Here is a 24652-nt window from a genome sequence, read left to right as displayed (position 1 = left end):
TTAACTGTGATATTCCTAGAGCAAAAATCCAGTAGAAAGGCAGCTTCTCCCGAGAAGGGGTGAAGGCCAGAGGCAGATCATATTAAGATAAATGAGACTCCAAATGTGTTGGTTTATGGGCCTGGAGGCCTGGATTTAGGTTGTGACTCTACATTTCATGTGTCCTTGAGACAGCCATTTCTCCACTCTGGTGCTCAGTTTTATCTTCAATAAAACAAGGACTGAAACTATTCATGGTCTTCAAACATTTTGTTTTTGTTTTTGTTTTTTTTTAGCACTGGAAGTTTTCTTAACACACATGTATATGTAGCTCCAGTTGAATTTATTGGGCAAAAGTGACACTTTTGGAATTTGGAATTGAGGACTACTCAGTCCATCCATCTGCTGATCCCCTGGATAGTCTTCCGTGGGTCCCTGGGAACCCTCAAAATACAATTTATAAACTCTTGGACTGGATGGCTCTGTAAGCCCCTTTCCACTCTCTGGATCTGTTAAGTATTAGGTGGTAGCTGGGAGAAAGAATTGTGCATAAATGAATACAAGGGAGAAATTAAAAGAAAGAGGAGAGAAGAGGCAAACTAGCATGAGTTGAGTGTCTATTATGTCCAGGCATCGAGAGCGGGCCACAGGCCTTCACCAACAGCAGATTTATGTGTATTCCCAACAGAAGTGCGTATCATCAGCATGTATCTCTATGTACAGATAAACCAAACATTTCTGACATGAAACCAGAATTGTATCTTAAATATAATTAAGTATTCATATATTTTCTTCTTTTATTACAGTAGGCCATCCATCCTTCCCCAGAGAGCATTACTGAGCATTCAGTGTCGACGTAGCATATTCAGTAGCAGTTTATCCCAGACACACATCCGTGGAGAGGAGGGAGCTACACGCTTTCCTGATCATCTGGTTTCATATGAAGACAAAGGTTAAAGTAGGACAGACGAGTGATACTCTACCAAAGATTGTGAGTACAGCATTCTTAACATTCCCATTCTTCCACTAAGAGCAGGCAAAGGCAGGTGAGTTTGCTGATTTGTACTGATTGATCAGAATGCATGTTCTTGGCCGTATATGTATGATACACTATTGAAATAACTGGAGAAATCCTCATCCTACCAAGCATGTATTCATAGAAAAACGAGATGACTGTTAGCTTAAATTCTGCTTTATCAGGGAGGTCTTGATTGACTAAATGCTCGAATTTTAAATTAGCTCTTCCTGTTTTTCCCTCTTTTTCTACCCTGTTACTTAGCTTCACAGAACGTGTGTGTGTGTATATATATATACATACACACACATAAACGTATCACATATGCATATATGTATTTGTATATATGTATATATGTGCGTGTATACATATATACATATATATACACACACAGACACACACATATATATATTTTTTTTTGAGATGGAGTCTTGCTTTGTCACCCAGGCTGGAGTGCAATGGCGCCATCTCGGCTCACTGCAAGCTCCGCCCCCGAGTTCACGCCATTGTCCTGCCTCAGCCTTCTGAGTAGCTGTGACTACAGATGCCTGCCACCATGCCTGGCTAATTTTTTGTATTTTTAGCAGAGACGGGGTTTCACCGTGTTAGTCAGGATGGTCTCAATCTCTTGACCTCATGATCCGCCCACCTCGGCCTCGCAAAGTGCTGGGATTACAGGCGTGAGCCACCACACCTGGCACGGAACTTATATAATCTTTAAATTATATGTTTATTGATTTAATCTCTCTCTCTCTCTTCCAGGCTGCATGTTCAATGAAGGCAAAAATGGGATGACTCTATTCATTTATTTTCTGCCTCCCCACTAGAGTAGAAGCTTCTTAAAGATAGGGGCTATGGTCATTATTCTTAGCATCTCCAGCTCCAGTGGCAGTAATAAGACAAAGAGTGCCAGATGGCCCAGTGCTCCATGACTTTTTGTGTGAGTGGGAGGTGGGGAGAGGTGAAGGCTTCAAGGACAAGTAGAACTTGGAGTTAAAATGTTGCTAAGAAAAATCTGACAGTGGTCACACATGACAATATGTCATTTCCTCACTCTGCTCCATCTTTGCAGGTAGTTCCCACTCTTCCTAAGAGTGATGACTCTTCCTTTATAATAATATTATTAATAATGATGAGGGTTTAAATTGGTGTTTATTATCTATTTACGAAATATTAGGTGTCAATTATCCTAAGCATTCAAACTATTAATTTAATAACTTCTGTGTGTGCTCCCAGGAGGCCAGAACAGTATCTGAGTCTGATTTGCAAATGTAGAATAGAAGATTTCCTTGACCCAAATGTTAGATGAACCTTAAGTCAAAGGCAGACTCAAGTCATTACAGCATCTACTTTCTTCAAGCCCACGTAGAACCAATTGGGTTCCATTTACCAAGCAAGGCAGGCATGTGAAATGTGGAACAGCAAGTCAACTTCATGCTTCACTGCAACTTCAATCATGTGGAAGCAAATATCTAAACATTTTGTAAGAATTGTTCATCTAAGCTCAGCAGGAACAAGTGCCTCTATTGATTAGCAATGTTTACCACATACATGGATGAGGAGTAGCAGGGGTCACTCAATGTACTCATCAAAACTAGCCCTTCTGCGGAGCAAGATGGCCGAATAGGAACAGCTCCAGTCTCCAACTCCCAGCGCGAGTGACACAGAAGACTGGTGATTTCTGCATTTTCAACTGAGGTACTGGGTTCATCTCACTAGGGAGTGCCGGACAATTGGTGCTGGTCAGCTGCTGCAGCCCGACCAGCGAGCGCTGAAGCAGGGCAAGGCATCGCCTCACCTGGGAAGCGCAAGGGGGAAGGGAATCCCTTTTCCTAGCCAGGGGAACTGAGACACACAACACCTGGAAAATCGGGTAACTCCCACCCCAATACTGTGCTTAAAGCAAACGGGCACACTAGGAGATTATATCCCACACCTGGCTGGGAGGGTCCCACACCAATGGAGCCTCCCTCATTGCTAGCACAGCAGTCTGCGATCTAACCGCAAGGCAGCAGCAAGGCTGGGGGAGGGGCGCCCGCCATTGCTGAGGCTTAAGTAGGTAAAAAAAGCCGCTGGGAAGCTCGAACTGGGTGGAGCTCACAGCAGCTCAAGGAAACCTGCCTGTCTCTGTAGACTCCACCTCTGGGGACAGGGCACAGCTAAACAACAACAAAAGCAGCAGAAACCTCTGCAGATGCAAACGACTCTGTCTGACAGCTTTGAAGAGAGCAGTGGATCTCCCAACACGGAGATTGAGATCTGAGAAGGGACAGACTGCCTGCTAAAGTGGGTCCCTGACCCCTGAGTAGCCTAACTGGGAGACATCCCCCACTAGGGGCAGTCTGACACCCCACACCTCACAGGGTGGAGTACACCCCTGAGAGGAAGCTTCCAAAGCAAGAATCAGACAGGTACACTCACTGTTCAGAAATATTCTATCTTCTGCAGCCTCTGCTGCTGATACCCAGCCAAACAGTGTCTGGAGTGGACCTCAAGCAATCTCCAATGACTTGCCAGATGAGGGTCCTGACTGTTAGAAGGAAAAACTATCAAACAGGAAGGACACTCTACACCAAAACCCATCAGTACACATCACCACTACCAAAGACTAGAGGCAGATAAAACCATAAAAGATGGGGAAAAGAGGCAGAAAAGCTGAAATCCAAAAATAAGAGTGCATCCCGGCAAAGGATGAGCTCATCAGCCAGCAACGGATCAAAGCTGGACGGAGAATGACTTTGACGAGAGAAGATGCTCTGAAGTCCATCAAACTCTCAGGAGCCAGCGTTATGGAATTCACGCATTCCAGTGCAAAGAACTAAAACTTTGAAAAAAGTGGAAGAGAACTGATAGCTAGAGAATTAACACGCAGAGGAAGGTCAGAAATGAAAATGAAAGAGATGAAAAACTATGATTAATGCAGAAACATGTGCGGATAAATGCATGTAAGCCCAGTAATCACCCTGACCAATAACTGGAAGAGGAGTACCGAAGGATTGAGGATCAAATGAATGAAAAATGAAGGAAGAGGAAACCAAAAGAAAAAGAAAAAAAGAAAATGAAATAAAGCCCAGGTATATGGATTATGTAAAAGACCAAATCTACGTCCGATAACTAAACAATGGGGGTGTGTCTGAAAGTGAGGAGAAATGGAACCAAGTTGGAAAAACACTCTTCAGGATATCATCCAGGAGAATCCCCAACCTAGTAGGGGCAGGCCAACGTTCAAATCCAGGAAATACAGAGAACATCACAAAGATATTCCCCGAGAAGAGCAACTTCCAAGACACATAATTGCCAGATTCACCCAAAGTTGAAATGAAGGGAAAATCTGGCAAGCAGCCAGGAGAGAAAGGTCGGATACCCACAAAGGGAAGCCCATCGACTAACAGCAGATCTCTCCCAGCAAAACTCTACAAGCCAGAATAGAGTGGGGGCCAATATTCAACATTCTTAAAGAAAAGAATCTAAACCCAGAATTCTCTACATCCAGCCAAACTAAGTTTCTTACAAGGAAGGAGAAATAAAAATCCTTTACAGATAAGCAAATGCTTGAGATTTTGTCACCACTAGGCCTGCCTTTACAAGAGACCTGAAGGAAGCAATTCCAAAACATGGAAAAGGAACAACCAGTACCAGCCATTGTGAAAACACATGCCAAACAAAAGCATCCATTTAGGCTTAAGAAGACACTGCATCAACTAACGAAAGTAAAATAACTAGTTAATATCATAATGGCAGGATCAAGTCTACACATAAATAACATTAACCTTAAGTGTAAAATGGACCAAATGCCCCAATTCAAAAAGACACAGACTGGCAAACTGGATAAAGAGTCAAGACCCATCAGTCTGCTGTGCATTCAGGAGACCCATCCCACATGCAGAGACATAGGCTCAAAATAAAGGGATGGAGGAAGATTTACTACAAAATGGAGAACAAAAAAAGCAGGGGGTTGCAATACTTGGTCTCTTGGATAAAACAGACTTTAAACCATCAAAGATCAAAAAGAGATAAAAGAAGCCATTACATACCGGTAAAAAGGATCAATTCAACAGGAAGAGCTTAATCTATCCTAAATATATATGCACCCCAATACAGGAGCACCTAGATTCATAAAGCAAGTCCTTAGGAGACTTCACAAAGAGACTTAGACTCCCATACAATAATACTGAGACTTCAACACTCCACTGTCAAATACTAGACAGGATCACCCAGACAGAAAGCACATGATATATCCAGGAATTGAACCTACCTCCAGCAATCAGACCAAATAGACATCTATAGAACTCCTCCACCCCAAATCACAGAATATACATTTTCCTTGTGCACTACATCGCAGACTTATTCCCTAAATTGGACTACATAATCAAAGTGCAAAGCACCTCAGCAAATGTTAGCCAAGAACAGAAATTATACCAAACTGTCTCTCAGACCACAGTGCAATCAAACTAGAACTCCAGGACTAAGAAACCCAATCAAAACCACTCAACCATGGAAACTGAACAACCTGGGTTCCTGAAATTGACTCAATTTCGGGTACATAAATCGAAATGAAGGCAGGAAATAAAGATGTTCCTTCTTTTGAAACCAATTGAGAAATAGAAGATACAACATACCAGAATCCTGGGACATTACTTAAAGCAGTGTAGATAAACCATGCACTAAAATGCCCACAAGAGGAAAGCAGGAAAGATCTAAAATTGACACCTAACATCACAAATTAAAAAAGAACTAGGAAAGCAAGAGCAAACGGCATTCCAAAGCTAGCAAGGCAAGAATAACTAAGATTAGAGCAGAACTGAAGGAGATAGAGATACAAAACCCTCCAAAAAATCAATGAATCCAGGAGCTGGTTTTGAAAAGATCAACAAAATTGATACAGACCACTAGCAAGACTAATAAAGAAGAAAAGAGAGAAGAATCAAATAGACGCAATAAAATGATAAAGGGATATCACTCACCGACCCCACAGAAATACAAACTACCATCAGAGAATGTCAATACAAACACCTCTACGCAAATAAACTCAGAGAATCTAGAAGAAATGGATCATTCTGATAATTTTACACTCTTCCCAAGACTAAAACCAGGTAGCCAGTTTGAACTGAATAGACCAATAGCAGGCTCTGAAACTGAGGCACAATTCATAGCCTTACCAAATCCAAAAAAGCCCAGGACCAGATGGATCTACAGCTGAATTCTACTAGAGAGGTAAAGGTATGAGGGGAGCTGGTACCATTCCTCTGAAACTATTCCAATCAATAGAAAAGAGGAATCCTCCCCTTAACTCATTTTATGAGGCCAACATCATCCTGATACCAAAGCCTGCCAGAGACACAATAAAAAAGAGAATTATAGACTAAATGGTCCTGATGAACATCGATGCAAAAATCCTCACAAAATACTGGCAAACCGATTCAGCAGCACATCAAAAAAGCTTATCCACCATGATCAAGGGCTCTATCCCTGGGATGCAAGGAGCTGGTTCAACATTCACAAATCAATAAACATAATCCAGCATATAAACAGAACTAAAGACAAGAAACTACATGATTATCCTAATAGATGCAGAAAAGGCTTCTTGACAAATCTAACAGCCCTTCATACTAAAAAAACGCCAATAAATCTTGGCAGTGCATTGATGAAATGTACCTCAAAATAATAAGAGCTTATTTATGATAAACCTACAGCCAATACTATACTGAATGGGCAAAACTGGAAAAATTCCCTTTGAAAAATCCGTTAATAAGATAGGATGCCCTCTCACACCCACCAATATAGTGTTGAAGTTCTAATAGGTACCCAGGCAAGAGAAAGAAACTGGACGGTATCTAGTTAGAAAGAAGCAGCAAATTGTCCCTCTTGCAAATGATACGATTGTTATTTAGGAAACCCCATTGTCTCAGCCCAAAACTCCTTAAGCTGATAAGCAACTTCAGCGTGTCCGTAGGATACAAAATTAATGTGCAAAAATCATGCCATTCTTTATACACTACAGTAACAGACAAACAGAGAGCCAACCAGGAATGAACTCCATCTGCTAAATTGCTTCAAAGGAATAATGCAGGGAATCCAACTTGCTGCTAAGGGACGTAAAGACCCTCTCAAGGAAAAAAACTAAGCAAACCACTGCCCAGTGAAATCAAAGAGGACACAAAATGAAATTGGAAAGGCTACCATGCTCATGGATAGGAAGAATCAATATCGTGGAAAAATGGCCATACTCGCCTGCTGCAATTTATAGATTCAATGCCATCCCATCAAGCTACCAATGACTTTCTCTCAGAATTGGAAAACTGCCGGAAAGTCTATATGGAACCAAATCTCCAAGACAATCCTGTAAGTCAAAAGAAACGCCGGAGCACTACACTACCTGACTTCAAACCATACCTACAAGGCTAGCACAACTAAAAACAGCATGGTACTGGTACCTTCTAAAAACATATTATAGACCAATGGAAATAGAACAGAGTCCCTAGAAATAATACCATACATCTACAGCCATCTGATTTTGACAAACCTGAGAGAAATAAGAAATGGGGAAAGGATTCCCCATTTAATCAATGGTGCTGGGAATTACAAGTAGAAAGCTGAAACTGGATCCTTTCCTTACCCTTATATGAAAATTAATTCAAGATGGATTTCAGGAGACTTAAATGTTAGACTCCATTACCATAAAAACTCCTGAGGAAACCGAGTGGTACCATTCAGGACATAGGCATGGGCAGACTCTTGCGTCTAAAGCACTAAAAAGCAAATACAGCAGCAAAAGCCAAATTGACAAATGGGATCTCATTAAACTAAAGAGCTCTTGTACACAGCAAAAGAAACTACCCATCAGGAGGAACAGGCAACTCCATAGAATGGGAGGTACCCTTGCAATCTACTCATCTGACAAAGGGCTAATATCCAGAACCTACAAAGAACTCCTGCAACAAATTTCATAAGAAAAAACAACAACCCCATCAAAAGTGGGCGCTGGATATGAACGACATTTCAAAAGAAGCATTCATACAGCCAACAGAGACACATGAAAAACGCTCATCATCAATTGGCCATCAGGAGAAATGCAAATCAAACTATTAATGAGATACCATCCCACACTAGCTAGAATGGCAAATCATTAAAAAGGAGGAACAACAGGTGCTGGAGAGGATGTGGAGAAATAAAATTCACCTTTTACACCGTTGGTGGGACGTAAAACTAGTTCGTCCATTGCGGAAAAATGGCATAAGGATCCTCAAGGATCTAGAACTAGATGTACCTCTGGGGTAAATGACCTGCTCATCCCATTACTGGGTATATACCTGTGCTGATTATAAATCATGCTTATAAAGATACATGGCCATGTATGTTCATTATGCACTATTCACAATAGCAAAGACTTGAATCAAACTCCAAAATGTCCATCAGTGACAGACTGGATTAAGAAAATGCCATATACACCATGGAATACTATGCATTAAGCAAAGATGAGTTTGTGTCCCTTCTAGGGACATGGATGCAGCGAAGTCCACTAGTCCTTAGCAAACTATCATGTAAGAACAGAAAACTAAACAATCGATGTTCACTCATAGGTGGAACTGCTGGAACAAATGAGATCACTCTTGACTCCGAAGGTACCATCACACACTGGGGCCTATCATGGGAGGGGGGGAGAGGGGAGGGATTGTACTGGGAGTTATACCCGATGTAAAATGGATTTTAGCTGATGTTGATGACAGATGGGCAAGTACAGCAACATGGCACAAGTGACATATAACAAACCTGCACGTTATACATGCAAAATCTCTAGAACTTGTGCATACAATAAAAAAATAAATAAATAAAGAAATAAATAAATAAAAACTAGCCCTTCTGCAGAGAAACTAAGTTCTCCTTAATAATGCACCTGGAAAGAGCAAAGTTCAAACTCCATCAGTGCATAAGACAGACTATAACATCAAGACAGTCTTTCTCCTTTCCAAAATTACTGGCCAGAAATACAGCCGCAAGAGCTGGTGTCAGAGAAAGATGATGAAAAGGTGAGCCCAAGAATCAAGAATGTGCAAATGAAGAGTTGAGAGCTGTTGCTCTCTCAACAACAGCTCAGTGCTTCAGCCCATCATACTCTCAGGAAAAATTTCCCTGAACTCTTACCCAAACTGGGTCTGACTTCCTGTTCTGTGATCTCACAGGTCTTTATACATTTACTCCATAACACTAAAAACAGTTTGTAATTATGTAAGTTTATGACCAGTTGAAAAACTTATGTGCCTCCAACTAAACTCTAGGCTGAGCTCCACAAAGGCTGAAACTATCTGTTTTGCATCGTTCACAGCCAGTTCCCACCTCACTGCCTAGCAAGTAGAAGCCCTCAATAAATACTGCTTACCTGACTACAGGAATGATCAAGGCAATGGATTTTGGGGAAGCTTTATCGGGAGGCTTTGACCATCTCCCTATTCCAAAAGATATCATTTGTACAAGGTTGTTGCTGCTTTTTATTTAATTCACTTTGTGATTAACTCAGTTTGGGAGATGAGCAAAGCAGAATGAATGACAACTTTGTCAAGAAAGTCCCATTTTAAGAAAAAAAGATCATTTTGGCAATATAGAAGTATTTTTTTTTTGCAAAAACAAACACCCTGTCAAGTTTAGTTCCTAGTGTTACTAAAAGTAACAGTAACTACCAACACTAGTTACTAACTAGTAACATGTTACTGTTATAACTAACTAGTAATACTAGTGACACTAACTAGAACAAATAATTGAGTGAATAAAACCAACTAGTAACGATGACAGCAGTGGCCCATCTAGAGCAGCTGCTGCTATGACACCGGCTCCAGTGGGGAAGGTGCAGCCAGGGCTGTGTGCTACACGGAGCTAACGGGGGCTGGGAGCAGGCAGGAGACCCGCCCTTCCTGGCGCAGCTGCAGCCACCTAAGCCACGGCTGTGGACCTGGGCATCTCTGCACTCTTAGGGGCCTGGGAAGACCCCGCCTACCCCCAAGGCCCGGAGATATCTGCTCCCGCTGCCTGGCCTGTTCCTGGCATCAGCTACAATCTTGGAGCAAGGTTGGGGCCACACCCAGGTGCTGTCACAGCCTAGCCAGGTGTGCACACACTCAGGGCAGTACTGCCATGCCAGCCCCCTGCCACCTAGACTCCCTGTGAATTTGGGTCCCAACAAGCATGAGAAGGAGGCTGAGGTGGGGCTGAGGGCAGTTCAGCTCTCGCCTGCAGGTGCCCCATGGCATGAACAACCTGGACACCATGATTGGCAACAGGAGGCAGACAGGCTTCTGGGTGGAAAGGGACAGGTCCCAGGTGAAGCCCCACCTTCAAGCCAGGGAGGGCCTGAAGCCTGGGGGCCAAGGCTGCTGGTCCCACGAATAGGAGTGGGAACTTGTAGTGCTTTTTCCAGGCCCACCCATGGCCACTCATGGACCAACTGGCACACACTTCTTCCCCTCTGAGGCCCATAAAAGCTCCAAACTCAGCAAGACTCAAACAGAGGATGGGACAGGCATCTGCAAAGAGCAGCTACCCACACCAGGGTCTCCTCTCTGCTGAGAGCTGGACACTCATCAGGACACCCTGCCTGCAGAGAGGAGCTGCCCATTCCAGGGTCTCCCCTCTGCTGAGGGCTGGCCGCTCATCAGGACACCCTGTCTTCAGAAAGAAGCTACCCACTGCAGGTCTCCTCTGAGCTGTTCTCTGAGCTGCTGCTCAATAAAACTCCTCTTCACCTTGCTCACCCTCCACTTGTCTGCCTATTTCATTCTTCCTGGACACAGGACAAGAACTTGGGACCTGCCAAATGGCAGGGCTAAAAGAGCTGTAACACAAACAGGGCTGAAACATGTCCCTTGGTCACCATTTTGACGATGCCAAGAAGGAGAGGAGAGAGAAGATGAGAAGAGCTGTGGCCCTTCGGGGAGCCCAAACCTAGGGGCTCCCTGAGCCAGGGGTGTGACACCCTCTTTGGGGCTCTGCAGTTCTTGGCATATCCAACCTTCCAGGCATCACCACATTCCCCAGTGTCAGCTGTGGAAGCTGCTTGCAAGAGGCCTGGTCCAGCCAAAGCCTCACAGGGAGCCAGCACCTATGCTGGTGCGTGGAGCTGCCCAACCTGCCCCAGTTGGTGTGCCTGCCTGTGCACAGTGGCTGGACCATCCCATGCTCACTCACATACTCCTTGCCACTCCACACCTGGTTTACCCTTGGCAGGCATGGGATTCAGGTCAGTAGCACGAACCAAGCACGGCCTGCCAGACCAAGTTGGCAGAATGAGTCCAGAGGGCCCAGGCAAAATTCAGGCAAAGGCACCACTGGCCACAGAGGTTTCTGGCTGGTGAAGTGACACCCCAAGAATTCCATGACAGTAACTCGGGTTAGTAGTGTTACTAATGAGTTAGTGCTACTAATTAGCATTACTAGTTAGTTTTATTCACTTGTAACACTAACTAGTAGAAAAACAGTTGAGTGAATAATAAAAATAGGCCCTCCCTAGCAATGACCAGGCCTCAAAAGTTTATAAACCAATATAAGCTGCCGCATCTGATGAAGCAACTTTGGTGTGGAGTAGGGGCAGGGGCCCAAGGACCACTGAGGAGCAATGGAAGAGAAATACTTAGAAGAACCAACCCATTAAGGTGAATGTGTACTCATTCTTATTAAGTCTTACCTTACTTAGTAAACATTGCTAATTAAGCCAAGTAAGATAAGACTTAATAAGAGTGGGTACACATTCACCTTACTTGGTTGGAGTTTCAAACCCTGTCTCAATTCCTTGGACCTTCCTTTTTTAAAAGTTGCTGAAGTTGTGGGTCCAGAAGCTGTCAAGTCATGGTCTAAGAGGAGTCACAGACATGGTTATCAGCAGCTACTTTCATTCTAAGAGAAGGATACCTGGGCCGTGAGAGTATCTTACCTCATGGCCAGGAGTGGAAGATTAGGGAGGAGAGGAGGTTGTCCACTAAACTCAAGAAAGCAAGATCCTGTTCTTTTTTAAGACCTTAGTATTAAGGGCTAAATTCTATCAGCCCCTGGTAAGGACAGACTAGGAAGTAGTGAGACAGCCTAGTAGCCCACATCTTAGATCCTTTAGCTGACACAGGGGATATCTGACATTCCTCCCAAAGGAATACAAGCAATACTATGAGCAGAGAAGAACCCAGAATAAGTCATGCAGCCTGTGAAAGACTCTGCTCAGATAAGTTGACTCACTCCAATCCCAAGCAAGGAGGCACAGCACAGCTTTCACCTGCACAAAATGGAGGTTTGCTCAGGCAGCATCCTTGGGAGCCTTATCTCAGTGTCTCCCTGGACCAAACAAGATGAGACGCCTCCCCAGCTTGTATCAGGGTCTCACTATAAGGGCACTGGCCTGTGCCTCCCCAGCTCTGCTTCTTACATTCTACTTTGTAGTCTCAGCTGGCCTTCTCTACCTATCTCTTTAGGTATCTCTCTATCTCTTTAAGTCTAGGTACTAGTGGGCACTCAGGAAATCTTTGTTGAATCAATGTTCGCATCATTAGTCTAGTAATCATGGCTAGCTAAAAATTTTTCCAGGCCCAGTGCAAAATGAAAATTTGGAATCTCTCCTTCAAAAGAAAGGAAAAAGAGGGCTGTTAAAGGCACTAAGGTCCAAAGGGATTTTTTTTTTCCTTCTATGTTTTCTCTCTTAACTCGTGATAGTGTTTTTTAATTTGCTGTTTAATCTGTTGTAAGTAAAGAAAAAATAAAAATTTAAATGATTAGCATTAATTTTGCTATTTATCTTTATATCATGCAATGACAATTTAAAGTGCAAATATAAGAACATTTCACTCATATGAGTCACTAGAACTACTGAAAATCATTTTGCTCATATGAGGAGTCACTGAAAATATAATTTGTATTTCATAACTCATGTAAGTATTTGTATTTTGTTTTTACCAGAACAGTTGAAATGCTGCACAAAACTAACTCAACAGTTTTTATGTCACTCTTTGTTACAATTCTACCAACACTCTCTCCCTTCTACTTACTGATGATTAATGATGAGTAAAGAAAAAGAAGGATGAGTTGTCCTATCTTTCCCATTCCTTCTAGGTCATCATTTTCAGCATAATACAGGGAATTATGTAAGAAAAGACATGATGGGATTTCTTGGTCTTTTATGTTTATTTGAACACCATTGCCTGTCCCTAAGAATCTTAGTGAGGACCTGTGTGCTTTTTCTCTATGCTGTGTATGTGCACAATGCATTAGCAATTGGATCAGCCCTAAAACTGACATCAAAGTCTAGGTCAACTGAATGGTTTTCACATAGCCCACAGAAATACCTTCATTTTCTTACCTTATAAGATTGTGTGGCTTCTAAGGTAAGCCACATATATATTGTGGCTAGAGATAAAGTGAGGAAAGACAATGAGGGAAATACATAACAGGGGATTTCTGAGGCCAGTTTTTATTCATCTATTTCTAGTTTCAAGGGTTTAAAGCAGATTAAACACAAACAAAGCTCCTGACCATTGTGGCTCTGTGGTGTCCACAGGGTTTTATTTCCCTTACCACCAAGATAATTCAATTCAACAAATATTATTGAGTTTTACCATATGCTTGCCGTGACAATGCCAAAACCATCTACGGAGGCAGGGCAGAAACTGAAAACTGCCTGGAGACCAAGCTTTTCTTCCTGGGAAACACACAGATATTTACCAAAATGGAATAAAGGACTTCTGAAAGAGAACAAATGGATTCTGTACAGGAAACTAGAGAGATTCTGTACAGGAAACTATGTCCCCATCTTCAGTGTGTACAAAACTACACACTTCCTCACCCTGAAACTGGTTTTGTTCATGCCCCGTTCAAGATACATTACAGCAAGAAAGGAAACCTGGGGTCAGATTGAGAGAGCCTTGGCTTTCTGTCCTTTGCACTCATTGAAGTTAGGGATGTTACACCATGAATAGCTGGCAAGAGATTCTAGAATGACTTCTATGATTTTGCCTCAGGAGCAGGTGCTGAGATGAAGTGGCTCTGCCAATCTAAGTGGAAAAAAAAAAGATGTTTTCAGATTAATAGTGAACCTAATCTTGCTGTGTTCTAAGAGTGAAGAAAAAATTCAAAAAATGGTTTATTCATCCATTTATTCCAGACATATTTTATGAACACCTACTTTATATGTGAGGTACTGAACAGCGTGTTGCAAAAACAAAAATCAGTAAAACCAATAAGACACTGGTTTTCCCCGGAGTACTCTCAGTCTAGTGGGAGAGACATTGACATAAAAAACAAATTAAATGCAATTTGACAAATATAAAGAGCTAAGTATGGCTGCCATGGGATATCTTAAGGGCTGGCAACAAACCCAGTGTCCAGGCATTTAGTGGCTCTGCTATGGAATGAATGTGCTTTCCCCAAATTCATATTCTCAAATCCTAATCCCCAATGTGATGTAAGGATTAGGAGGTGAAGCCTTTGGTATGTGCTTAGATCATAAGGGCAGAACTCTCATTAATGGCATTAGTGCCCTTATTAAGAAACCCAAAGTAGCTCTCTCACCCTTTCTACCATGTTAGGACCCAGCAAGGAGATGACCACCTAGGAACCAGGAAGCAAGACTTCACTAGACAACAAATCTCCCAGTGCTTTGATCCAGGACTTTTAGTCTCCAGAACTGTGAGAAATAAGTTTCTTTTGCTTATGTTACCCAATCTATTTTTTATAGCAGCCCAAACTGACAAAGACAAGCTCCTTGCATAGAAAGGCTCCTTAATAAATATTTAGTAAATGCACAAATGAATGAGTAAATGAAGATTTCTTAGGGGAGTTAGTAGATAAAGCTAGTCTTAAAAATGTATTAGGAGTTGGCTGGGCGCAGTGGCTCATGCCTGTAATCCTAACACTTTGGGAGGCTGAGGCAGGTGGATCACAAGGTCAGGAGTTCGAGACCAGCCTGGCCAATATGGTGAAACCCCATCTCTACTAAAAATACAAAACTTCGCCGGGCACGGTGGCAGGTGCCTGTAGCTTGGGAGGCTGAGGCAGAAGAATCGCTTGAACCTGGGAGGCAGAGGTTGCAGTGAGCCAAGATCATGCCACTGCACTCTTGCCTGGGCAACAGAGCGAGAATGTGTCTCAAAAAAAAAAAAAAAAAAGATTATTAGGAATTATCAAGATTGTTTCAGGAAGAAAGAACAACTGCAAAATCCCAAGTGCAGAAGGCAGCAAGGCATGTCCAGGAAAACCCAAAGAGGTAAGTGTGGCTAGACTGTAGGGTGTGCAAAAGGGAGAGGTAAGCAATGTGCCTGAGGAAGTGAGCAGGAGTCAGTTATGATGGAGCTTCGTAAGTCATGCTGGGGTATCGGACTTTACAGAAAGGGCAATGTGGAGCCCATAAAAGAGTAGAAATGAGGAGGAAAGAGGTGTGAACAATTTGTGTAGTAGGAAGCTCATTCTGGCTGCAGTGTTAAGTATAGATTGCAAACAGCTAGTATATGAATACAGTGATGCCAGCTGAGCCTTGCCATAATCCAGATTGTCATCACAGATAATGACCACCAATGGAAGCAGTAGTGGGGATGGAGAGAAGTGAAAATGCTCAAGGGATATTAAAAAGTACAAACATAAGAGTTTCTGATGACTGGGTATTGGGATGTGAATGAAGCAGGAGTCCAGATTTCAGATTTGGGCAAGTAGTCAATGTTGGCACCATTTCTGAAATAAGAATCCACCATTGCCCCCATAAAAAAGAATCTTGTTTGGGGAGATGGGAGATGCAAAATTCAGTTGGGTTTGAGGTTGCTGAGGAAAACCCATGCTGAACTATTGAGTAGTCTGTCAGTTATATAAGTCAAGACCTGTGGAATTTTAGGCTAGAAAAAATACTTAGATAATTTCGTATGTATTTAAAGTTGGGTAATTAGAAAAGACCACCTAGGTAGATTGTACAGTGAAAACCAAAGAGGCTAGAAAATGGAATACCAACACAAATACAGTGGAGCAAATGAAAACCTGAAAGGAAATAAAATAGAAGTTTACCCAAAGACTGTAATGTCATAGAAATCAAGGAAGAGAATATTTCAAGGAGGAAGACACCAACACGGTGAAATATGCAGTGAGGACAAGTAGGATAAGAATGCATGCATGTTCAAGTGGATTTGGGAGAAAGAAGATTACATAACACCTTGGTGAGAGGACTTTTAGCTCATTACCTGGAATGGCACACATGGATACACCCATGTGCTACCTCCAGCACTGGGTGCAATATCAGGATCCACCTACCAACCAACATCACCTAATACAGTCAGCCAAATACAAGCTCTGCCTCCAATATCTGGACTCAACAGGATCCCGCCACCATCTGTAAAATCATAGGGTCTATGTGCACACTGGGTCCTTGGAAAAACACGTGTATTACCTATATGTGTTGAAGACTTTCTTGGGTTTACTTAAGCATAATTTTTAAATTGTCTTTTCAGTAGCTAGCAGACAGGAAAACAAATTTGTCTTAAACACCTTGAGTTTATAGGCTTCTCACCCCTCGGCAGCTGCCACTGGCAAATCTAGTTTATAGAAATGGGAGATGAGGGAGATATGCATGTTTTTCACTGTCAGAACTTGAGAGGCAGTGATGGAATACTTACAAAGTGGCAGTTCTCAGCAAGTATTTGGGTTATTAATGTGCATGGTTGGAAGGCTGTAGCTTTCTAATTTGAAAGAGGTCTACTAATAGTAATACTGGACTCCAGGAATCAGGGGGGGAAACCTGGGCATCTGCGTTGTACTGAATGTTCACAAACTTTCACAGTTTCTTCTAATTTGTAAGATCAGTTTTCTGTTTCTTTAGCACTCTCCCTCCCTTATATTTATATAGTAGGGGGGAATGTTGCACATAAAACAATCATTGGGTCAGGGGATCTTCATGGCAAAGCCTTTAGGTATCAGCTACCTATGCAATTTTTCTCACCTTTCCAAGTTCTTTCTTGGCTTTCTTGATCTCTGCCTTATGCTTTCTCTCTGTTTCTCTCTCTCTCTCTCTCCATTCTCTCTCTCTTCTTCCCTTGTCCCTCCTCCCTTTCTCCTTCCCTCCCTCCGTTCAATCATCCTTTTTTCCTCCCTTTCTTTCCCACTTTACATATTTACCTTTCTTCTTCTCTGTTCATCTCTCTCTCCCCTACCCTCTACTTTCTTTCTTTCCTCCCTGTCTCCCCATCTCCCCTTCAGGGTAAGATACCTGCACAGGAAGAAGTGGAAGACATAAATCATACTTAAACTGTTTATATAAGTCTAAAATGAATATAAAAATTTTTAGACCTGGAACCAGGAAACATTAAAAAGAAGCAATAGATCTGCCTAAGAAGTGTGGGACAATAAGCCACCTACCCTATTATGAGAGAGTGCAGTTGACATTGAGCCAGATAAAAGTATCATCAGTTGCTAAGAGCAGCATATAATGAGGTAGAAATGTCAGAAGTTCCTGAATCAAAAAAAAAAAAAAAAAAATCTAAGATTGGAGTTCCAGAAACTCACAGAGAGTACAAAATACAGCAAGACAAATAAGATCTATGAATAACACAGGGAAAATGTAGAAGATGAGGAAAAAAAAGATGAAGCCAACTTGAAAGGTAGTATGATATCATACAGGCTTAGCTAGAGTTGCTTGAACAGAACAGAAAAAGGAAAGACAGCCCAAGGAATTAAAAATGATGAGCCACCTCAAATGAAGGCTGAGAGAGGAAAACATCCCAAGACAGATTAAATGTGCTTTCCTAACACATTTTTGTGGTCATCGGTGTCTACACTAGTTAATTAAATACCTAACTATCATCTGCTTCATAATTTAACCTCATCCTTGGGCATCAAGTTCTGGCTCTCTATGAAATGGTTTCTCATTTCCTACTAATGTAAATTACCACTGTTGACTTTCCACTTGACCACAACACAGCTCTTCAGATCCCAGACAAAGCTGAATGTCAATCACATACTGTTTTTTCCTTAAAACTACCATATCCCTGGATTCCATTTCTGAGAAATCTCATTATAACCCGAGATTTTCTGTGCTAGAATATGTTTTCCATAGAGTTTACCTTTAAATGCTGACCCTGACGAAGGAGATAGCCATGTGAAACTCCTATATACAGACAGCCAGCAACAAAGAAAGATAAAATATTGGTGGGGACAATTAATTTGTGTCTAAGATGGTTTTCAGTTACAGCTCTTCGCACTCATTTTGATACTTTATTTTCTCCCGATCCACCTATGAATGTTAGATTTTATCAGAGTGATTCTAATTCCTCACAATTTGCCCGTGCCATCATGATGAGTAGAGTGTACTTTCCAGCCACTTGACTTTAAGCCTAGTCATGTGACTTGCCCTGACCAACACAATGTTAACAGAAGTAGCATAAACAGAAATGTGAACTGTGCTTCCATAGTTTAACTTCCTTTCTTTTGTTTCTGTCTTTATAGGTGAGAAGAAAACACCTTGGTAGCTGCTGGATCAAGGCAAATGAGAGACACATGGAGCTCACCTAGATCCAACTCTACAGCTTGGAGCTAAGCCTAACTTAGCCAAGTCTAAGTTTGACCTCAGCCAATTCATAGATGTTTGAGCCAGAAGTAAGGTGCTTGTTGCTGGAAGCCAGTTACATTTTGAGATCTTTTTGAAAAAATATATTGTCATTGCAGACATAGCTGCACATAGTTTTCCACACTGTGGGAAGTCAAATTAAGCATGCTTAGACTTTTAGAGCAGAAGTCCATTATTAGTATGGTGGCAAAAATGTTACAAGTGACATAGTCCTCTAATTTCCTTCTCCTAGTCCTCTGCCAAAGAACTAGAGTACTTCGTTTTGAAGTGGAGCCCTAATGGGAGTGTTCATCTTCTGTCACCAGGGTTAAGGCTCTTGACGCTCACTGGACACTCACAGTTGTTAGTTCCCTGGAAGACGTGAAAGAGCTTGGTTGGACCTGGAGTTGTCAGTCAATAACCAACTGTAACAGACCTACCCTTCCAACAATATCTTGATTCAGGAAATTGAGTGTCTGCTTATAGTTAATCCTCTATTTTTTGACACCTAATAGGAGAAACATTTTCAAAAGATCAATGACCTGACTCAGTTAATGTGCAAGGAAAAATAAGCAGTTCCAACCTTGTCAGTTTATCCGTCATCCCTTATCCAAAATCCTTCAACTCTCTTGGAATTATTTTGTTCTCCATACTTACCCAACAAATATCTTACTTTTGTCTTGGACTTTCTTTTATAGTTATCTCACATAAGCTCCTTGTGACTAAGGGCACATATTTGGAATCAGACTACTCAAGTTCAACTCTTGGGTCTACCATTTATTAGCCTGTATTACTTTGGGCAAGATAATTAAATTCTCCAGGTCTAACTTCTCCCATTATAAAATAATAATAGTTATTACCTGCTAGGATTGTCTTGAGAAGTAAATGAGATAATTCATAAGAACCCTTTAGCACAGTGCCAGCCACATAATGAAGGCATAGTAAGGCAAAGTTATTATGCTGCTGATAATACTTGTCTAGGCAGGGCTCTCATATTTTTCTCTGGATCCCTTACTGTACAATTCATCTGTCCAATGACATGCTAAGATTGTTTTAGAGTGAGTTGCTTCAGAGTTGAATAATTCTAACAGTATATTCTCACGTTTGGAAACAACTTGGAATTCCATTTAGTGTAGACATCAACAATGAAATCTCTAGAGGATTAGTAATTTCTACAGTTTTTATTCATTATAGAGACACCAATGAAAAGAACTGGGTAGAAGGTCAGGAGGTCAAAGAGATTGAGTTTAAACCCTCACTATGCTGAGTACTGTTAATAATGGTATGATCTTAAGAGATCTAATCTTTAGTTTTTCCCACCTAAAAAACAGAGTTGTCATGAGTATTTAATAATAGAGGGTAGTACGTAAACTTCCTAGCATATAGCAACTGCTTAATAAATATAAGTTACAGTTTTTTCTAAATTTACCAAAGAGCCAAGGGAAAAAATGAAGATTTTGTAGCCAAAACCATTTCTCTTTCTCTGTTATGTGCCTATCTGTTCCAGAAGCAGAATTAATTCCCTGAACCTCATCAAAGGAAGGATTTGAACATTTTAAAAAAGTCAATCTCTTTGGGTTTGTTATTGCTTGTTTCCCATACCTCAGAGACACAAATACAAACCTTTATAATGTCATCAGGAAGAAGGGGAGGTCAAACACTCCTTAACTCAATAATTGTAAGGTTATTATTTTGCAAGGAATAGAGTCAAAATTCCATTCATGTGAGGACTGTAACTTCTTCATTACTCCTTCAGGCAAGATGTCCCTGATTTTAAGTAGCTCATGTAGAAACTAGTTATAAGTCTTTAATAGAGAGACTGTACTGGAATTATAGGATATACTTAGGGATTTGAGCTTCCCCACCCACTTGCTTTAGAGTGACAATTCACACCTATAAAAACACAAAAGTCCAAGAGTTTATTAAACATTAGAAGACCCAAAAAGCCAAGACTTCTGCCCGTAAAAGTGATGCTTCCTAAGGGGAAGAAATGGAATTTCTCAGAGAATACAACTTGGCTTGACCAATGGACTGTACAAGGAAGATTAGGAGGTAACTACTGGGGTAAAAGAGAGATGGTTCCATCTTTCTGGAACACTCTAATAAAACTGTAAGTTTTTCCTGATTTCTTCTTTTATGTGATACAAGGGTCAAATTTGATACATAAAGTCATAATGCCCCACATGTACTGCTCAGGAACATCTGTTTAGTCCTACTACAAAACTTGGGGAACATGGTTTCCTAATGTGGTACCAGTCCTCTCTTCATGGATTACTTGGGAAAGAAATTCTGACTGGCAGACTCCACAAGTATAAGACAGTAAGAGGCCAATTTCTTTATTCCTCTCCTCTTCTCCACTTGTCCTCCCACCTCAGCTTTGGGAGAATAACAAAGTGTGGAATAGAAAAAAAGGAGCCTTGTTGTACTTCATTGGCCTCAAGAGGTCTCATCTATTAATGAGATCCATTATGTTACTCTCAGAGAAAATTATAGTCAAAAATATTTCAAGTTTTAGGGAAGTACTGAATATATAAGGATTCTGTTACTTAATCTCTGTGCTCTTATCTTGGGATGGCAAAGCTCAGTGAGGCTATCTTGAAAGTAGCCTGAAATCAATTGATCAGATGCTACTTGGCAGGAGGAGCCCACCAGGAGGATCAAGGACATGGGTGACACAGTGAGTGTAATTAGTCGTCAAGATAGGCTAGGTTAGGTGTTAGTGGCAAATTATCTCCAAATCTCAGTGGCTTAGTACAATAAAGGCTTATTGCTGATTCATGCAGCATGTATACTGCAGGTCCAAAAAGGCTCTGTTTCACTCACAGATCCAGATTGTAACATTATTTGCCATCTCGTAGCTACATGATCTAAACATCAGTAGAAGGAAGGTGTCCTGGGTCAGGCTACCTGGAAAACAGATCAAGATAAAGATTTCTGTGCAGAAAGGTTATTGGGGAGGGAATTCTGATTGACATCTGCCAGGGAGAGCGCAAAAATGGTTGAGCAAACAATTGTTGAACTATGTTGTAACAACAAAGGTCTTGGCCAATCTAACAGGGAGTCCTGGAGCTACACTGGTTCTTCACAGTTGTCTCACCTTAAGGCAAGGGACCTGGGCCTTTATTATCCCTTATTAACCAGTCATTTGACTGTCTTGACCCCAGAGAGAGGTTATGACCTTGAGTAAAGTGGCTCTCCTCTACTGAGGATAATTCCAGGAGAGCAACTCAGCTGAGAGCTGTCAGCAATGGGAGGAATCAGAGCCTCAGTCCTAAAGAGCAGATCTGGGCCGCATATCATAGCATCCACTACAAGGGGTAAAGTGCGTGCACTTTTCACTGCCTCCACTTGGGAGAGACACATGCTATTTTTTGCTCTCTTTTCAATGACCAAAAGGAGTCACATGATTCTAATTGGAAGGAACCTGGGAAGTATGGGGAAAGCAAATAGAATATTCGGGAAGGATCATGATTTCTGCCACAATGGAGAAGAGATGTCCCTCTGCAGCTACTCATTTCTATTTCCAGTGGTGTGATGTCTTTTAGCCATGGTCATATTACAGGTTCTATTTTGCACTTGGCAACCAATGACTTTGTAATCACTTGTCTGGTTTCTGCCTGCTTTTCCTGAAAACTGTTTAGCCTCCTTTCCTTCCAACTGCAAGATCAGATCCTTCTCCCGAGCTCTTGTCCTTGTCTGGTCTGGGCATCAAGTCAAACATCCTAGTGCTTTTTCTTCTCTTCTGGTGCTCCAGTTCAAACAAAACCAAAACCAAAAACAAAACAGGCTCATTCTCTAGTCCTGACTGAACACTTCTTACAGTTTCTCCCAAACTAAAGCTTTCTCTATCAATCCTATCTGTTGATTCAGAGTCCTGAACTCTACATTATTCTTGTAGGTCCTATCACACGACATTCACTTGTTTTCAAATTGTCTGCTCTTCTCCTTCACATCATCATGATCATTATCCTTACCTGAGCAACCGTCAACTGCCTTTTGTTGGATCTTCTACACTGTTCTCTCTAACCACCTACCTGGTTGGATTTCTGGTACCCGAAAACCCTGAAGCACTGGAACTCAGCCAAGACCACTAAACTGAGATAAAAAGAAAGAAATACCTTCTCAACCTTAAAATTCTTTGAAAGTGCATTTTCTGTGATCAGCTATTTTTTTTTTTCTCTTTTAGTCATTTGGTTCTTTCTTGCTGTTTCTGTATATACACATTACTTTTCATCATTAGGGAGTCATTACATACTTCATCTAGACAGTGCCCTGTGCTTTAAAGACCTAGACCAATTATAATTAAAGCAGGGTATGGATCACTGCATACATGGTATTAGTCCTTGGACTCTCAGTAGCTATTGACCTACTTTAATAATTGACTGAGACTATTGATTCTTTAAATATAACTATATGTTTCTATCTTAGTGGAACCAATTACAGTTAATAAGTCTATTGAAGAATAGCTGACTTCTCAAAACTTGACTTAATTCTATCTCAGGGACTCAGAAGATAACTAATGACAACTAAGTGACTTCTGACCCATGTCTGACTGAGGCTGGGCTACTACTTGAGTCCAACTCCAACATCCTGTGACTATTTGCAGTGAAATAGTACCTAGAGGAGGAGAGAGCACATGAGAAGAGCAGAAAATGCTAACAGAACAAACCATTGTTGTGAATCGGCAATTACTGTCTATTTAATCCAGACTTCACAGACAGACAGCTGGCCACAGACACATAGTTTTGTTATTAGGTGACAATTTTTGAAATTGAAAGACTTTATTTAAAAACTTGTATTCCAAATGTGAACTGAAAAGGCAGACCTGACAATGCCAAGTCCTCCTCCCTTGTGGCAGTAATTAACGGGAGCCAAATAGCGGAGGGTCTCCTTCAAAAGGACAAGAGAATGCTCATTCTCCAGATCACCAGAGCCCCACTATTTCCCTTTGTTAGGGGCTGAATTGCAGTCCTCCAAAATTCATATGTTGAAGTCCTAGCCCCAACATGACTGTATTTGGAAATACAGATTTTAAAGAGGCAATTAAGGTTACATGAGGCCACTAGGGTAGGACCCTAATCCAATCTGACTAATGTCCTCACAAAAAGAGGAAGAGACACCAAGGATGCTTGCAAACTGAGAAAAGTCATGTGAGAACGCAGTGAGAAGACAGCCATCTGCAAGCCAAGGAGAGAGGCTGCAGGAAAAACTAAACCTGCCCACACTTTGATCTTGGTCTTGCAACCTCCACAACTGAAATATTTCTGTTATTTAAGCTCCTCAGTCTGTGGTATTTTGTTATGGCACCCTTGGCAGACTAATACATTCACCGTGCCCTCAACATCTATCACCATGCCTGCGCTTTAGGGTTTTTCTCCCACACCCTGATCCTTTCACTCATTACCTCCCTGAGTACAGTTTGACACCCATGATATCAATTTCACCAACAGTAAAATGCAGATGACTCTGCAGTTTACAAAAATGACTTTGGAGGAAGATATTAAAGTAAATAAAATGAAACAAGATTAAATATTTAGGTGAAAACAGTTTCTACTAAGATAGATATTTTTGGCACAAAACCAACCACCACAAACAAAATTTTAACAGTAAATTAGTCCAACCACTGTGAGTAGCAGTTTGGAGATTCCTCAGAGAACTAAGTATTGAACTACCATCTGACCCAGCAATCCCGTTACTAAGTATAAACCCAAAGAAAAAGAAATTGTCCTAGCAAAAGGATGCATGTACCCATGTGTTCATTGTGGCACTATTCACAACAGCAAAAACATGGAATCAACCCAGGTGCCCAACAATGGTGGACTGGATGAAGAAAATGTGATACATATATACCATGGAATACTATGCAGCCATAAAAAATAATGAAATCATGTTCTTTGCAGCACCTGCATGCAGCTGGAGGCCATTATCCTAAGCAAATTAATGCAGAAACAGAAAACCAAATCCCACATGTTCTCACCTACAATTGGGAGTGAAACACTGGGCACACATGGACATAAAGATGGGAACAGTAGACACTGGGGCCTCCTAGAGGAGGGAGACAGGGAGGGGCAAGGGCTGCTCACTATGCTCACTACGTGGGTAACAGGGTCAAC

The 24652-nt window shown here is 41.5% G+C and overlaps 1 long non-coding RNA gene across 3 annotated transcripts in view; it reads left to right on the top strand.

Moving 5' to 3' along the window:
* LOC110744006 overlaps positions 1-24388 on the top strand; it is a 112722-nt gene extending 88334 nt beyond the window's left edge. The window contains exons 4-5 of one of the 3 annotated variants that reach the window (XR_004185917.1): positions 786-970; positions 18440-24388. This is a non-coding gene — a long non-coding RNA (uncharacterized LOC110744006). Of the gene's footprint in view, positions 1-785; positions 1357-18439 lie in introns of those variants that run through there. The other 2 variants (XR_004185916.1, XR_004185915.1) reach the window with 2 other exon arrangements.
* The last annotated feature ends 264 nt before the right edge of the window (positions 24389-24652 follow it).

This window comes from Papio anubis, chromosome 8 (genome assembly GCF_008728515.1).
Source record: "Papio anubis isolate 15944 chromosome 8, Panubis1.0, whole genome shotgun sequence".
NCBI classification, from domain to species: Eukaryota; Metazoa; Chordata; class Mammalia; order Primates; family Cercopithecidae; genus Papio; species Papio anubis.
Note: the sequence above shows the minus strand (reverse complement) of the source record. Positions and strands in the feature narration are given on the sequence as shown.